Source organism: Zootoca vivipara, chromosome 1 (assembly GCF_965207765.1).
Source record: "Zootoca vivipara chromosome 1, rZooViv2.hap1.1, whole genome shotgun sequence".
NCBI classification, from domain to species: Eukaryota; Metazoa; Chordata; class Lepidosauria; order Squamata; family Lacertidae; genus Zootoca; species Zootoca vivipara.
In genome coordinates, this window is record NC_142582.1 from 6874912 (window position 1) to 6889061 (window position 14150).

The following is a 14150-nucleotide window of genomic DNA, read 5'->3' on the forward strand; positions in this document are numbered from 1 at the left end:
ACTGGTCGGCAGCCATCACCACACGTGCGCAGAGCAGCTGCGCAGAGCAGCACAGTCAACCAAGCTCAGTATTGCCGACACTGGACGGCAACCAGCACCACGTGTAACGTGGTCATCCTTGCTCTTTATTGCCCACAGTGTCCAGACGACAGCACCACCTGGTGTACAGTGCTATCACAATAGTGAAAGCAACTGAACTAATTAAAAAATGCTCTGTATTGGTAACACAAACCAGTAGCAAAACGACTAAAGAACAGCAACAATCAAAAGTAAATAATTGAAGATACAGTGGCAAGCCGCAGAGTGGTGCCCATATTGCTTACACAACAGGCAGCTCCAACTTATAAGCTGGGCAAGTGGTCCGAAGGGCTGGCCTCTGAGGAAGCAACTAGACCTCCAGGCAGCGAATCAGTATTGCCTACACTGACCAGCAAGATAACTAAACAGCACTGACTGTTAGATACCACCAGTTAATATTGTCTACACTGACTGGCAGCAACCAAAACAATATCTCAGATGGGACGTCAATGGGCCTACAGTCATACCTCGGTTTACGACCACTGCGGTTTGCGACCAATCGGTTTGCGACTGCTGCGGACCTGGAAGTCTTTACATCTGGGTTCCGCGGCGCGCGGATGTGCAGAACCGATCTGCACAGCGCGTGCATGCGCAGAAGCGCTCTATCGGCGCTTCGCACACGCGCAGAGGAGCTGCTCCATTTACTACGTACTCGGGGAGCGACTGGCTCCCCAGAACAAATTGTGGTCGTAAACCAAGGTATGACTGTATTCAATAATGCCTACACACACTGGCAGCAGCATTACTAACAAGGCACGTTAGACTTGCCACCACTGACACAGCCATGAGTGCTGCTTCAGTATTGCCTGTTCTGACTAGAATCATAGAATCATAGAGTTGGAAGAGACCACAAGGGCCATCCAGTCCAACCCCCTGCCAAGCAGGAAACATCATCAAAGCATTCTTGACATGTGGCTGTCAAGCCTCCGCTTAAAGACCTCCAAAGAAGGAGACTCCACCACACTCCTTGGCAGCAAATTCCACGGTCAAACAGATCTTACTGTCAGGAAGTTCTTCCTAATGTTTAGGTGGAATCTTCTTTCTTGTACAGTAGTTTGAATCCATTGCTCCGTGTCCGCTTCTCTGGAGCAGCAGAAAACAACCTTGCAGCTAGCAGCACAACACAGCAAGATCCTATTCACAGTCCCCCAGTACAGACTGCACAACCCTAAAATGGTAGGATTGACCAAGCCGCTACCCACAACAAAATACCCAGGGAACACATTATTACAGCCAGGAATATGGTCAAAGCGTCATAAAGCAGAATCCCCTTAAAGGAGACCCCTAAACAATAACAAATCAGAATGCAGTTATGAGTCCCAAACCAGCGAAAAGAGAAATCAAATGCAGGAAATAAAGGTCTTTGTTTGCTTGTTTTTGTTTTGTTTTGTGCTTTATTACTATTTTTAATTATATGTCTATATGCCATTTATTATTGACTGGGGCCAAATCACCGTCAGCTCAAACCACGTGGTGCCAGAGAGCAACAGAAAGGTCAACACAGAATAAATTATACAGATCCAAAACAGGGAAACACAAAAGAGAAGCAGTCGTGGTAGTCGTCTTCGTCGTCCGGAAGAAAAAGACCACAGTGTTAAATAATAATAAGAGGAAGAAGAATGCAACTTCACTTCACGCTACAGTTAGTGGAGATAACAGCAAGCACAGTAATCCACATAACAATGAAAAGGAACAGGCAGCAAGGGGTTAAGTCAGAATGGACCACTGCTGCCCTGAAACATAATGGCGACCTTCACTTCAAATGAGTCACATGGGCCAGCTAAAATGGCCAACCCCGCCATGTTGCCCTTAACTAAGATGGCGACCAAAGACTTGCCCTTACAGTAACAAAGCCCACAACGATGTAAGCCACTTTTAGCATGGTTTTAGCTTTGGAAAGATGGCTTACAAATAAAATGATTGATTGACTGATTGTCTGATTGATTGATGAGTGTGCATAGCAGGCCCATTGAGAGCTCCGCCTACCCCAGAAGAGCCTGCTGCCTGTGGAGCTCTATTGGCCAGCTTGGAGCGTCAATCAGCCAGCCGTGGAGGGTGGGCTCAATTTCCCAGGAGCCTCACTGCTAGGCTGCACAAGGCAGGCAGGTCAGGAGGAGGGCAAAAACCTTCAGGTGTTATTGTGACTTCCAAAAGGTGACAAAAGGAAACGCATATGGAGGGACAGGGGAACCCATCTGTGTTTTAGAGGACAGGTGACAACCCTCTTCCTTTCCCCCTTCTGAGCCTGCTATTCCCTACCCCCCCCCCACAAACACCGTTTTTGATGAATTTGAACCCAGAACATGTTGTGAGATGTCAGAGTGGTTTAGTTCCAACATGATAGCAGGGTAAATGTGAAAAGTACTACGATGAAAACTGATGTCTTGAACGTGACACAACATTTTGCAGTGATTTTATTTTCAAATGCACCTTTTACTAATTGAGTTACTAATTGAGTTGGACGGTCCATTATTTTTACAAATACAGAATTGTTTTGATTTTTGCTATTTTTGTTCTCTGTGCTAGATTTCGTATTGGGGAAATGCACAATGAAACCTGCGATTTCTTCTTCTAAGATTATGAGTTACATCTCCATTAATTTATGCAGTGATAAAATGTGACATAGTGGAGGGCAAGGGAAACAGAGGCTCTTGTACAGAATTGTATATAGGAGAAGTGGAAAGGCAGAGCACTGGGATTGTACTTCCAGGCACAATTCAAAGTGCTGGTGCTGGCCTTGAAATGCCCAACAAATGTTTCCTTAATTTTTTTGTTTGTGGGTGAGCATCCTCCCAAGTCCTCACCTACAGTCTAAAGCTCTGCAACCTTTACTTAGGGATTGAGGAAGATGAAGAAATTGAATCTTGTTTAAGTTTGACAATGTTAATTTGCTGGTGTCCAGTCATTTCTCAGAAATCAGGCAACACTTATATTTCCACTTTCAAAATCTTTCACATGCCTAGAGAAAACAAAAAGTATTATGGAGCAGAAGTTTATTACAAAAATGCCTTTTTATCACAGATATCACATCTCAGAATACAGAGCCCTGTTTCAGAGACGTGTGGCCTGTTTCTTTGGTTCTTTTATGCATGGATTGAGCTTTTGAGCCAGTGTGGAATAAAAAGGTGTATTGGGAATTTCAAGGTATCTGTGGTGTCAGGAAACCTGGATTTATTTTTATTTGCTTTTTATTTTTGTGGCCAAAAAAAGAGGATAAAGAAGATAGCCTCCTCTAATCTGTATAAACTGTCTACAATGGAGAACGAAGCTGGGTTGTTGTTTTATAAAAAGCAGACGTCTTTGCTGCGCATAATGTAACTAGTCTCAGTTATCTTGAGGGAGGAAGATATGGCAAGGATAGCAGAAGAGATGACAGTCCTCACGCAACGGCTTGCTTCAGGCATGGCCAAGGCTGGATGTGTGTTGCAGCAGGATCAGCAGGTACAGTAGTGCAAGATCCAGACAACCAGCTAGCAACCACACAGGCAAAGCAGCGTCCAAAGGCAATCCAAGATGAGGGCAAGCAGAGAGCAGTAGTCCAGGCAATAACAAATGTTACTCTGATTTTATTTTATTTTATTATTTGGCAGATTTACAAAAAGGAAAAGCCACACCAAGAAATTAATTTGATGATTCTAGGACTCCACCTGCAAGGGCAGACATAAGTCACAGCTAGTACTGAGACTGTATTGAGTACAGTATTGAGTAATAAAGAATTACACAACTTTTAGGGGACATCTGAAGGCAGCCCTGTATTGGGAGGTTTTAAACACTTGCCATTTTTCTTATGTTTTTAGATATGCTGTAAACTGCCCAGAGTGGATGGGGTAATAATAATAATTTCCACAGAACCACGTAAGGAACATGTTGTATTCTGCACCCAGAGTGCATAAATATGAACTCCAAAGCATCTTCAGGTGAGTAAATCTTCTCCTCTACCTTCCCCTCCTTTTTACTTGGTCTGACCCAGGCAAAGTAGAGTGGCACTATGACTTTCCTTGATCTGACACTATACTTCTGTTGATGCGGCCTAAAATAGCATTAACCTTTCTTACTGCAGCATCACTGTTGACTCATGCCCGTGGTTTACAAATGTTTGTGGGTGAGCATCCTCCCGAGTCCTCACCTACAGTCTATAATTGAATCTACGCCATGATTTATTTGCTAACTTTGTTTAGTTTTTGGTATGACTGGTGGTTGAGACTGACTTATTTTTTAATATCAAACATTATGAAAATTAATTCCCTACCTTAAAAGGCTATTGTTTCTTTCAAGTATCTGCACTGATCATTAGAGGAACTTTTTTTGGGGGGGGGCAGGGGAATCTAGCATATGTTTCCTCTTTACATGACCATTTATATATAAGCATTTACATATGAATTAAAGATTTGAAACCGAGATGTAGAACAGATACCTGCCTTGATATAACTAATCATTCTTATACTGAATGGCTGTTCCTACAGGCTATTCTTGTTAAAGAGAAATAATAGTCCCTTTATACTCTTTCCTACTTTATCTGTAATGAAAGAATGCTGTTCTCTTTGATATTATAGAATCTGACAAATATATAACACTGTTGGTATTCCAAGACATTTTTCATTCATCCTTGGCCTTCCCCATCCCTCTGCATGGTATCTTCATTAATTAATACACAAACAAGATTGAAGCTACACAGTCTCAGTACATGGGTTATGATGATGATCAACTGACCCATCTGATGAGCAGCAAAGAAGTGATTTGGTGCCCAGTTGGAAATCACATTCTAAATCCCACAACACTGGCGTCTGCATTCTGACCTTTAGATTATTTACCCTATCTACAGTATATAGCAAATTTGCAGCAGTATTTATTATTATTATTATTATTATTATTATTATTATTATTATAGAAATTGCCAGTTTTATTTTTTAGATATCTATAAAATGTTACTGAAGTGCAACTTTCTCCCCAACTGTGTGAATAATCAGGATGATTAACGCAGTTCCAATGGTACCTCTGCTCCGACTAAAAGCCACTGTAGGTTTTAAAAGGTTTTAAAGGGACCCCGACCATTAGGTCCAGTTGCGGACGACTCTGAGGTTGCGGCGCTCATCTTGCTTTACTGGCTGAGGGAGCTGGCATACAGCTTGCGGGTCATGTGGCCAGCATGACTAAGCTGCTTCTGACAAACCAGAGCAGCACACGGAAACACCGTTTACCTTCCCGCCAGAGCGGTACCTATTTATCTACTTGCACTTTGATATGCTTTCGAACTGCTAGGTTGGCAAGAGCAGGGACCGAGCAACGGGAGGAGCTCACCCCGTCACGGGGATTCAAACCGCCGACCTTCTGATCGGCAAGCCCTAGGCTCTGTGGTTTAACCCACAGCGCCACCTGTGTCCCTATTGTAGGTTTTAAGCAATGTTTAAATGATGTTTTCCTTTCAATGGCCACTGCCAACTGAGCTTCCTCAGTTTTTTGGGCAAATAAGTGCTGCTGGGACTGGCGACCAAAATATTATACATTACGGGGCCTTTAATTAGCAAATTGTAATTGCTGTAACTGGCCATGTATGCAAAGCCTGTTGTTAGGGAAATAAAACTCACTTCCCCTTTCCCCTAAAGGGAGTCGAGGAGCGAGGGAGCCGGAACCCCGAACAAAAGGAAAACAACACTTATATACATTTCCGTTTACAGGTGGATCTTCCCACTTCCTGCCCTGCCATGGCATGTCACAAGACGTCAGGGGAGGATGTACATTGGATGAGGTTTCAGGTAAGTTTTCACTAAACAAAGGTAGGTTAGTGTCACACAGCCGGTAGACAAGTGCCTCATTTTACATGCATGTTCCTAGTGAGAAGTCACAAGGGAAGGGGAAGTGTGGATGGGTTTTCGTCTGCAGTCCTGCTTGTTTCGTCCCACCCGTCCTGTTGTTAATGGCTGTTTATTGTTGTGCTTTGGTTGCAGGGACAGATGTGATGGGCATACCAGGAGAAGAAAGGGAAGCCAAAAGTCCAGGCATTTTCCGCTATGGTCTGTGTTAGAGGATACATTTTTCATGAATGGCTGGAGTGCTTTTATGAATGGTTCATTCAATAAAGTCAAGAAGTTTGCAAATTGGTGTCTGTTTCTGTAGACTCACTAGAGGGTGCTGTGCACCTGTCATCCTGTCAGAGCAGGCAGGTTACATGCTGAAGGGTTACCCTTACAGTCTTTCTTATTCATGCTTTCATGGTTGTATAATTCTTAGTTACAATTTCTTACAGTTTCCTTTACATTATTTACATCAGGTGCATTTTCTACACCATTCTTTTTATTAGTTCTAGTTTTTCTACATCAGTGTAAATTGAGGAAATGGGGTAATGGGCAGTGCAGGGAGGAAAGAAAAATGTTTTATTTGACAGAAAAGGAGAGGGGAGATTTGAAGGAGGGGAGTAATGGGAGAAGGGAATTAGAAGGAGAGCAGACTAAGGCAAAATTGAGGGCTGAATTTCTAACGAAATAATTGCCCCACCGAAAGTACCTGGTATTCCCCTTCACCAAGGTGGTGCATTTGTATAATTTCTGGGAACTTAGGACTTTCCATTCATGATCACAGTGGTGCCTGAACCTGCGACATGCTATAAAAGAGAAGAGGATTACCGCAACGAGCAGCAGTAATGCACCCTTCACTAAATCTCTTAACCAACTGATGTTAGGAAACCAGCCCCAAAGATCCCAGCCTGACAGTCCTTGGTGTTGCATTGTTCTCGAATGAGTTTGTGTGGCTTAATATTAACAGTCTGTTGCCGAGACGTGGAGGTTCAACCTTCACTCCCCAAGGTCTAGCGCCCCAGCCCTTTTCCTGTTTATACTCGCCCCATAAGTCCTGGGATCCTTGTTCCTTTCCTTGGCCAATTTGATGTTAGCATTGCTTTCTCTGGTTCCAGCTCCCATCCAGAACTCTAGCTACCTCCCACCAAAGCAAAATGGGGAAACAGGGAAACTCACTGACAAATGGCCAGTTGCGTGGTGACCTTCACTGGAGGTAGGCAGACCACCAAATTGATGTAAAAATTGAGGCTTGGCTTTTGCTGCCCATAACTACCAGTTCTGCCTTGCTTTTCCTATCCAAGGTATGCACAGGACTGAAGCTCAGATCTTCACAGAAACATTTCCCTTTCACAGTGAGCATCTGCTGACACCTCAGCAGACTGGAAAAGGCAAGCAGGAAACAGACAGCCGTTGTTTCATAGCCTCTAATGGTCTACTGTTCCCAGAGGCTGTGGTGGGAGCATTTTGCACCCAAGAAGGAGAGGTTTATGTCAGTTGCAGAAACCTGCAAATACCTCTTCTCTGCGCAGATTGTCTGAATTTTTGTCGTCAAATCCTGATCACTTCTCCTGCCTGGGTTGTGCCTGGGTTAATGGTCACCTCCAGATGCAAGTCATAGATAATATCTTTATTACGGTCATAGACCAGCAAAATAAGAAAAAGAAAACCAATAATACATAAAATGATACATAAAATAGATAGTATTATCATCTTTGAATAATACTGTTTCATAATCCTATTTTAAGTTAAAATTAGGTTAACAGATGCAAGTCAACTCAGCTGGTCCCCCAGACTGTCCCCTGGAAGTTTGGTGGCCCATCTGCTCAGGGCGGAACTTCCACGCAGAGCCCTTTAACAGGGGACCTGGAGATATCACACCTGCGCGAAGGAAAGAGGATGATGCGCCACTTCGCCCCCTCCCAGAAAATAGACTACGGGATTCAACCCAGTGCTTTATCAACCCAAAGTTGTGGTGACTGATATGAGGAAGGCAAAACTTCAAAACGAGCCCAATTTGTTTGCATGCAAATTCTTTCCCAGCCCCAAATACAGAGACCAATTATACCACAGCAAGGTCTTTAAAATGCAGTATCCACAGACCCGGTGGCTGGGCTGAACTGTTGCCAACTGTGCCACTTGGTCAGAGTGCAGCCGACCTTTAACTGTAGCAGCAGAGCAGAACCTCGCTCCCTCTGGTCTGCTCCCGAACCCTGCCCACTGTGGAGGTCAGAATTTGTGAATTTAAACGAGTGATTTTTGGTGGGCAATGCTGGAGTTCCCCACAGCCAGCCACTGTTGGTGCCAACAGCCAGCCACAAGGAGCCATGCCAGGCTGCAACCATTGTCCACCCTTAATTCTTCTTTCTCTCCCCCCCCCCAGCCCAAATGTCAGGTTAGAGGGAAGCTGCCGAAGTTCAGACCACTGATTGATTGATCTCAGTATTGACTACACAGGCTGGCAGCATCTCTCCAGGGTTTCAGGAAGGGGACCTTTTCAGTCCCCACCTGGAGATGCTATGGGGCAGGGCCGAAACTAAGCTTTCTGTCACCCAGGTCAAAGACCCAGTTTGGGACCCCACCCCCCCAGATGTGTGTTTGTGTATGTACGTACACACACACACACACACACACACACACACACGTCAAAGTCACATGATTGCAACCTCAAAAACAGCTGCCAGCCCAGTAGCTCCCTACAGAAATCAACAGCTGATTACCCCATAGAAACCCCTGATTGTTGAAAGAGGATAATCAGGACTCTCGGTTGGGGTGGAAAGCTCTCACAATGCAACCCTTCACCCCTCCGCTATGATGTTCTATAAACATTAAATGCTAGCCCTGCCCCCCCCCTTCTCCTATGGAGAGAGCAGTAGGGTGAGTATGCCAAAAGCCTCTTTCCCTACCAAGATGCATCACACTGATCTGGGCAGCATCTAACCCAGGTAGCAGCAGCCTTGCATAGAGGAAGGAGCCCTCTGCCATGGCGTAGGGTCCGTTCCTCAGAGTGTGACATTGGGGTGATGGGGCGAAATGGCCTTAGACAGCCACATAGCGCAATAGTGGCCAAGCTCAAGCCTTGATTAAACGGGGGGGGGGGGCGGGAATCTGTGGGCCTCCAGAGGCTGTTGGACTCCAAATCCCAGCACCCCAGCTAGCAGGCCCAATGGTCAGGATGATGGGAGTGGCAGTCAAACCAGCAAATCATCACCATCACCTTGGGGCACTTCACAGCATAAGAATACAAGATTTAACACACACAATAAGAGCAAGAACAAAACAAAACAAACCATACCCAGCCCCTTGCCTGTGCCCTTTAAACTGGTCCAAAATTTAGCCTAGCAAAAGCAGTATCTGACACCACAGTGTGTCACTCTGAGGAAGGAGTGTGCATTTTTGAGGAAAGGCATGGGGGCAACCGGGTTAACTGACCGAGCAGAGGCACTGCCGGCCATTTGCTGCAGTGGCAAACACTGTTTATAGTTTAACCGTGAAACCTTTTTCTACCTCTGTAGCAGAGCAAGAGGGACACTTGTGGGCCCATGTGGGCCCTGGCTTTCTCTATGGGGCAGACAGGGAGCAGATGTGGTTGTGGTTGGGTTGGTGAGGCTAGTATTATAGGACCAATTTAGCTTATGACTAGTAACATGCGACTAATTTCCAATTTTTAGAACCAGCAAGTCAAAATTCGCTAAATTTTGGGTCTCATCAATTAAATGTGAATTTTATTAATCCAGACCACTGATGATAATGTTTCTGCAGTCCTGAATAGTCTTTTATAGTTTCCTGTATTCAATCAGTTTATTGCTGTTCACCATATAGAAGGTCCCGAAGTTTCCACTGTAATAAAAAGATATAAATGAAAAACAATTACAATTAAAAATCCACTATGGCAATACAGATTCAGGTTAAATCCCAGGGTAGGCTAAGCAACTCCTCCAAAGGCCCAGGCAAACAGATTCCCAGAGTCAGGGCACAATCACCCAGAAAAGGGGTGGGGTTGGGGGTTGGTGACCATTCTGTAGATCAGCCCCCCCCCCCCTGCTGCCTTTCTGTTGTGCAGTCTGGGGCTTATGGGAGTTGTGGTCCCCAATACCTGGAGGGCACCCAGTTGGGGAAGGCTGGCTTAGTTTGTCCAAAAATATACAGGAAGGAAAACAGGTCTGGCCTGGGCTGAACTCAAGTCCCCATCAGCACAGGAGAAGGTTGCTGCCCAGTTCAAAAAGGGTGAGGGTATGTGCTTTGCTGAACAGGAATTGTGGTGTGTTTGTGTTTTGACCTGAATGGGCACCTAAGCCCTGTCCTTGCGAGATCAAATCGCAGCGCTCAAGAACCACACCTAGAACACAAGGACCACTGGACACCTGTGGAATGCGATGACATCAGACGGCATCAGTTTAGAAAGAAGGGCGGATCTTTTTCTTTAACTGTACTCCATCAGAGTTCTTCTACAGGTAGGTCATGGTGCTGAGCTTGGGATGGAAAGGGGGGCAGGCCTGCCTCTGTGGGGAGGGGGTGCCACAACCTAGGGACTGTCCTCTGCTGGGCCACCCTGCCGAGCTTCTGAGGACAGTGGAACTGCCAAGACTGAGGGCTCCCTCTGCTGATCTCAACACCTGAGAGTGTCTGTAGGGAAGGAGGCCGTCTGTCAGATATTTGGGACCCGAGTCATTTCAGACTGTGAACACTAGTGTGAGCACCTTGAATTTGACTCAGAAACAAATTAGCAATGGCAACCACTGCACCCATTTCAACACTGGGGTGTTAAGAGTTGTAAATAGAGCCCTAGCCAGCACTCATTTCCTTTTTTTCTGAAATGATTCTGTATTCATTTAAAAAGAGGGGAACATGTGCCTGAGAGTCTGGAACTTTAATTTTATATTTTTGTATTAGCATATATTTTGTATTTCCCCCATGGGTGTTCTACTTTTGACAAACAGTTTGCTTTTACTGGAAGGGATTCTCATTTCCCCTTTAATCATACAGTCCTTTGTATTCAAATGATATAATGCTGACTTTTTATGCCCTTTCCAAATAAGTGTGTGTGTGTGTGTGTGTGTGTGTGTGTGTGTGTGTGTGTACATTTGCAAACACACATCTGGAGGGTGGGGTGCCAAACTGGGTCTTTGACCCAGGTGACAGAAAGCCTTGTTTTGGCCCTGCTTTGTTATATCAGATGGCCTGTATTCAAGTAGGTGCCAAACTCTCAGGCACATGTTTTCCTCTTTTTATATAACTGCAGAATCATTAAAATATGATATATTTATAATGTTTTAAATAGCTTTTTCATAGCATTTTTTTCTTTGACTGTAGACACTATGGAGTCACGACAGTTCAGGCGTGAGATTTCTCCGTCCAGATTCCCCCACCTGCCTCACATGTAAGTTTTCCTGCTTTTAAAACAAATTAAAAAATTCCTTCCAGTAGCACCTTAGAGACCAACTAAGTTTGTTTTTGGTATGAGCTTTCGTGTGCATGCACACTTCTTCAGATACACTGAAACAGAAGTCACCAGACCCTTATATATAGTGAGAGGGTGGGGAGGGGTATTACTCTGAAGGGTGGTGAGCAGGGGTGATTGATTGGCTGATAGGTGTGGTAAACCTGCTGACAACTGTTAATGGCTGCAATTGGTCTTACAGGAAAAAGCAAGGGGTGAGATGTAATTTCAAGTAATTTCAAGATATATCTGGCAGGGGAAGAAACCAAAAATTAAATTTAAATTACTAACAGATATCAAAGATAGAGGGGACTTTGCCCTGGAAGATTTGAAATTGTATTATGAAGCATCATGCCTCTGTTGGTTGAAGGAATGGATGTTGTTAGAAAATACAGATCTTCTAGATTTGGAAGGATTTGACAATAGATTGGTTGGCACGCCAATTAATGGTATGACAAAACATAAGTTCATAAAGGATTTGGAAACCACATATTCCAAAAATCTCTATATGCAGTTTGGGATAGGTATAAAAACCTATTAAAATGAAAAACACTATGGTGGCTGTCACCTTTGGAGGCAATGAGTGTGAAAAAAATAAATATGAGTTAGAATTGGGCCACCTATGAAAGGTTAGTGAGTAAGGTAACAATTGGAGAATAAAACCTTATGAAGAGGTTAAAGGATATGTAAATGATTGGTTGCACTATCCCCAAATCAATGAAATATTCAAATAATCTTGATCTTTTGCAGATATGTAGTGGGGAGAAATATCGAGCCACATCTGGAAGTAAGTATTTGTACGGCGAAAAGCCGGGAACAGACTATGTTCACCACCCAGATGCCCCACTAGACTCAGACACGGGCCCCTCTCAGGTGTTGACCAAAACAGTTGAGTCCCTTGATTCCTTTAACGGAATACCCTTCACATAGGGATGGCGAGACCATTCTCCCATCTCTATCACCTGAACCAGTGCCTATCCGCAACCTTAGAAGTTGTGACGATTTGCTACGCAGCAGGCGAAACCCAAATGGCAACAGCCAATCAGCCAAGTGGGGAACATTCCTGCCGTGCCCCTGTCCCAACGACAGATGACACACGACGGCATAGCAAGGTCAATCGCAAAATGCCTTAAAAGTAGGGAGAGGTGGGTGGGTGTTCCAAATGCATGAGCTGAAAGAGGAAGCTCTGGGTCATGTGCATCGGTATACAGTATATAGGTCCCTCGATCCGTTTGGACTGCGCCCCATTGGCCAGATTGAACCCAACATAAGTGTCTTACTTTCCTTTGCAGAGAACACCATTCCGAAGGCCTGAGCCACCTCCCAAACCCTGTATGTATAATTCCTATTTTATTAACTTCCTTGGGTTGGAATAGTTGCAAGTGGGTGGTCTGTGAGTGTGGGGCATTGAGTGGCTGGGAGGGGGTCACTTTCCTCTGTTTTCCTCCAAATTTTATTGTTATTGTTATTGTTATTTTATTGTTATTGTTATTTTATTGTTATAGAGGATCTATATTTCTAGACAAGTCTGGCATTCTAAGGATGGAGTGACAGAAATGTAGTCTACAGTGGGCATGCAACTTAAACGGGGGTTACATTGGGGGGGGGTTGCACGCAAAGGCATAATCATGCTCCCAGTGATATCCCTACTTTGGCTCTGGGAAGGTCACTCAAGGCCTCTGGGAAGCTGTGGGTGGCTCCTGCCAGATGTTGTGGGAGCCTCACAGAGTCATCCAGAGGCCTCACATGACCTTCCCAGAGTTTGGTGAGCAAGGTGGAGGGCTTCCAAAAAAACCTCTGCAGGAGGAACACCTGGTGCGGAAAGAGCTTTTTAAGCCCTCTGGGAAGGTTGCCTAAGATCTCATGGGTCCTTCACAAGATCTCGGATGGCCTCTTCTAGCTACCCACACCCCAAATTCACCATGTGTAGAGAGGACAAGGTTAAATGAAGCAGACAGGTAACTCTTTCCTTTTCTTACTTTTCAGCCAATCCTCCACCGGCTCCAAGACGAGTAAGTACATTAAGAACAAATGTTTTCCCATGCAGGGATCAAACCTGCAGCCTTATCAGCACCACACCCTGACCAACTGAGCTTCCAGTTTATGCTCTTGGGACAGTTGCAATAGTATAACCCTCTAAGTGTCCTGATTTTCCAGGGACAGTCCTGGAATTACAAAAGCCACCCCAGCTTCTGTTTGATCCCGGAATGTCCCTATTTCCCCAGCCAGTGCTGCCACCACTGAGCTCAGGGTGGAGGGTGAGCCAGCGCTTGTCCCGAGTGGCGGCAGAGAGGGAGCACCCCATGGCCATAGGAACAGGTAGTGCAGAGTGTGTAACAGTATTTTGGCTGGGCAGCTTCCTTGACCTTTGCCTGGACCTGCTAACACCAAGCAGAATGCATGTTCTGGAAATGCCTCAGAACAATATGAACATTAAATTCAGCTATTTATTTAAGAGAACTATCAATTGTAATTGTTGACTTTTTAAAATACATGACTGAGCAAGGTGGCTTGTCTGCACTGTTCTTGTTGCAAAGATGGAAAGACTCTGAAATACATGAGGCCGCATCCTAACAGACTTTTAAGCGTTCTGTTTTTATCTGCTACTTTTCTCAGATGAGGAATGCCAGAAGGGCTTCACCATCCTCTCACCTTCACCTGATTTTCCACATTGGCCATCCCAATCCTTTTTTCTTTCTTTCTTTCACTTTCTTTCTTCAAATCATGCTTGAGCACTGCTAAAAAGTGAATGCCTAATAAACCTGGCCTGTTTTGTGGAGATGGGTAGCTTTAAAAGCAGATTTGTGTGTGAGAGAGAAGGAACAGGGTGCTGGAATAGAAGA

The 14150-nt window shown here is 44.7% G+C and overlaps 1 long non-coding RNA gene across 1 annotated transcript; it reads left to right on the forward strand.

Moving 5' to 3' along the window:
• The first annotated feature begins 2157 nt into the window (after nucleotides 1–2157).
• LOC148687464 (uncharacterized) lies at nucleotides 2158–6170 on the forward strand. Its single transcript, XR_015950083.1, has 4 exons — nucleotides 2158–2291; nucleotides 3876–3995; nucleotides 5754–5831; nucleotides 6024–6170. It is a non-coding gene; the product is annotated as an uncharacterized LOC148687464 (long non-coding RNA).
• The last annotated feature ends 7980 nt before the right edge of the window (nucleotides 6171–14150 follow it).